At 44.5% G+C, this 4,141-nt stretch overlaps 1 protein-coding gene across 15 annotated transcripts in view; it reads right to left on the minus strand.

The window, feature by feature from the left end:
- The window catches only part of ATP2B2 (ATPase plasma membrane Ca2+ transporting 2), a 281,828-nt gene that overhangs the window by 225,726 nt on the left and 51,961 nt on the right, over positions 1-4,141 (minus strand). The window lies entirely within an intron of this gene.

The following is a 4,141-nucleotide window of genomic DNA, read 5'->3' on the forward strand; positions in this document are numbered from 1 at the left end:
GCCCTCTGCGCGACCTTTAAAAAAGGCCTATCCAGCAACATTAAAGATGTTCTGGCCGCACGAGAAACTCCTGCTAACCTGCATGAACTCATTCATCTAGCCACACACATTGACATGCGTTTTTCTGAGAGACATCAAGAGCTCCGCCAGGAAAAAGACTTAGATCTCTGGACACCTCTCCCACAGTCTCCACTGCAATCTGCGCCTAGGCCTCCCGCCGAGGAAGCCATGCAAGTGGATCGGTCTCGCCTGACCCTGGAAGAGAGGAATCGCCGTAAGGAAGAGAATCTTTGTCTGTACTGTGCCAGTACCGAACATTTTTTGGTGGATTGCCCTATCCGTCCTCCACGTCTGGGAAACGCACGCTCGCACCCAGCTCTCGTGGGTGTGGCGTCTCTGGATGCTAAGTCGGCTTCTCCACGTCTCACGGTGCCTGTACGGATTTCTACTTCAGCCAGCTCTTCCCTCTCAGCCGTGGCCTGCCTGGACTCTGGTGCTTCTGGGAATTTTATTCGGGAGTCCTTGGTGAATAAATTCCGCATTCCGATGACCCGTCTTGTCAAGCCACTCCACATTTCCGCGGTCAACGGAGCCAGGTTGGATTGCACCGTGCGTTACCGCACGGAGCCCCTCCTAATGTGCCTCAGACTTCATCACGAGAAAATTGAATTTTTGGTCCTTCCCAATTGCACTTCCGAAATTCTCCTTGGACTACCCTGGCTTCTACACCATTCCCCAACCCTGGACTGGTCCACTGGGGAGATCAAGAGTTGGGGCCCCTCTTGTTCCAAGGACTGCCTTAAACCGGTTCCCAATACTCCCTGCCGTGACCCTGTGGTTCCTCCTGTATCCGGTCCCCCTAAGGTCGTTAGGGACTCTGCCTGCCACAGAAAATGCCTCTCCCCCCCTCCCAGTCCCTTCAGGCAAGCCTCTGTGTCCCCTCATGGCTCCCGTCCTTGTGTCTCCCTGCCCCGTGCCAAGCTTCACCCTCTGCCCTCCCTCCCCATTCCTACTCCTGCTGTACTGCCTGCCATTGAGGAAACCATCCATTCCTTCCCGGTGTCCTCATCCCAGGGGAGGCAGTCACCGGACAAAAAAAAGGGGAGACCTAAGGGCGGGGGGTACTGTTACGCCTAGCGCTCCGGGTCCCCGCTCCTCCCCGGAGCGCTCACGGCGTCTTTCTCCCTGCAGCTCCCCGGTCAGTCCCGCTGACCGGGAGCGCTGCACTGTCATGGCCGTTGGGGATGCGATTCGCACAGCGGGACGCGCCCGCTCGCGAATCGCATCCCAGGTCACTTACCCGTTCCCGTCCCCTGCTGTCATGTGCTGGCGCGCGCGGCTCCGCTCTCTAGGGCGCGCGCGCGCCAGCTCCCTGAGACTTAAAGGGCCAGTGCACCAATGATTGGTGCCTGGCCCAATTAGTTTAATTGGCTTCCACCTGGTCCCTGACTATATCTGACCTCCTCCCATGCACTCCCTTGCCGGATCTTGTTGCCCTTGTGCCTAGTGAAAGCGTATTGTGTGTCTAAAGCCTGTGTACCAGAACTTCTGCTATCCACCCTGACTACGAACCTTGCCGCCTGCCCCCGACCTTCTGCTACGTCCGACCTTGCTTCTGTCTACTCCCTTGTACCTCGCCTATCATCAGCAGTCAGAGAGGTGACCCGTTGCTAGTGGATACGACCTGGTCACTACCGCCGCAGCAAGACCATCCCGCTTTGCGGCGGGCTCTGGTGAAAACAAGTAGTGACTTAGAACCGGTCCACTAGCGCGGTCCTCGCCAATCCCTCTCTGGCACAGAGGATCCACTACCTGCCAGCCGGCATCGTGACAATATCCTCTTCTGACATTATAAAGATGCTCAGAAATTCTTTGGGCCAAGAGTCTCTTTGTACGTCCAATATATCACTTATTACAGGGGCATCTAATTCCTTTTGAGGGGATAAAATACAAACCATGCTATTTTGTTTAGGATTCTTTTTAGCTTTTATTGGTGGTGCTATTAAATTCCCCAAATTCTGTGCCCTTTTGAAAATGAATGATGGTTCATTCGGTATTTCTTCTCCAATTATCTTATAATTTTTTAAATGTCCCAATGTTTTCTTATTATTCATTTAAATAAATAGCTTTGATTTGAGTACGTTGTTATAATAGGTAGTTTGATTTTTTCTTTTTCCTCATCTTTCTTCTCCTTATTTTAATTCTTAAGTAGTGTTTCCCTTTCTATAACAGCCACTTCCATACTTGTTTGATTAAGTGTTTTTTCTTCATATCCTCTGTTTTGAATTTTTTTCTTTAAATTATTTGCTTCTTGTTCTTTTTCCTCCACTCTGGTGCAATTGCGGCGTGCTCGAATAAATTGACTACGTGGAATATTTGCCAGCCAACTTGGTAGGTGGCAGCTGTTTTTCCTGCTAAAATTATTGCTGTCCGTAGGTTTGTGGAAAATTTTTGTCTCGATTTTATTATTTTTGATATAGATATTCAGATTTAAAAATTTTATATCTGTTTTACTACATGTGGCGGAAATAAAAAAATAATAATTTTTATTAATATCCTCTAAAAATACATTTAAAAGTTCTTCTTCTCCTTTCCAAATAAAAACAACGTCATCTATAAAAAGCTTCCATAGGACCAAATTCGCACCAAGTATTCCCTCGGGGTATAGTGGGAGAATTTAGCAATATACCCCCAAGGGAAGACTTGGTGCAAATTTGGTCCTATGAAAGCGTTTTATAGATGACGTTGTTTTTATTTGGAAAGGATGAGAAGAACTTTTAAATGTATTTTTTGAAGATATTAATAAAAAAATAAATAAAAATTCTGCCAGATATAGTAAAACAGATATACATTTTTTAGATCTGAATATCTATATCAAAGCTAATAAAATCGAGACTAAAATATTCCACAAACCTACGAACAGCAATAGCTTTACCAGGAAAACCAGCTGCCACCTACCAAGTTGGCTGGCAAACATTCCGCATAGTCAATTTATTCGAGCACGCCGCAATTGCACCAGAGTGCAGGAATATGAACAAGAAGCAAATAATTTTAAGAAAAAATTCCAAAACAGAGGTTATGAAGATAAAAGACTTAATCAAACAAGTATGGAAGTGGCTGTTATAGAAAGGGAAACACTACTTAAGAATAAAAATAAGGAGAAGAAAGAGGAGGAAAAAGAAAAAAATCAAACTACCTATTATAACAATGTACTCAAATCAAAGCTATTTACTTAAACGAATAATCAGAAAACATTGGGACATTTTGAGAAACGATAAGATAATTGGAGAAAAAATACAGAATGAACCATCATTCATTTTCTAAAGAGCACAGAATTTGGGGAATTTAATAGCACCCACAATAAAAGCTAAAAAGAATCCTAAAAAAAATAGCATGGTGTGTATTTTATCCCCTCAAAAGCAATTAAAAGGTTTTATCCCTACCGCAAATGCAAAGCATGTTGTGGCACAGATACTTCAAAACCAATTTTATCCATAAAAAATGGTGACATCAAGAAAACCATAAACAGTCACATCCACTGTAAAAGTAAGGGGGTAATATACAGAATTAGATGCCCCTGTAATAAGTGATATATTGGACGTACAAAGAGACTCTTGGCCCAAAGAATTTCTGAGCATCTTTATAATGTCAGAAGAGGATATGATGGACACCCTCTATCTGCACATTATAGGGATAAACATGAATCCACTATGAAGGGCTCTATTGTTTGCGGGATAGAGAAAATCACACCACATTGGCGGGGTGGAAATTACATTGCCCGCATGTCCAGAGCGGTGGCTAAATGGATCTTTGAATTCAATACGAGAGCCCCGCATGGCCTCAATATTGATTTTGAAATTTAGTTTTTTTTTGGAAGATTATGATTAAAAGCGCAATCACTGGGGATTTCAACATAAGTAAAAATATTTTAATCAAGATGTGGAAAGAAATGTGGTAGAAAGAAATACTCCCCGGAACGGGGCGGACACTGGAGATATGTCACTCAAAATCTGTAAAGCTGTAAAAGAGCGGAGAATCCAGGATGTACCCATCCCAGACGAAGTAGGCCGATACTGCCTTTGAAACACGTTTTTTTGGACAATCTGCACTCCCGTAGTGACGTCCCTAATGGCATCCAACT

Source organism: Hyla sarda, chromosome 6 (genome assembly GCF_029499605.1).
Source record: "Hyla sarda isolate aHylSar1 chromosome 6, aHylSar1.hap1, whole genome shotgun sequence".
NCBI classification, from domain to species: Eukaryota; Metazoa; Chordata; class Amphibia; order Anura; family Hylidae; genus Hyla; species Hyla sarda.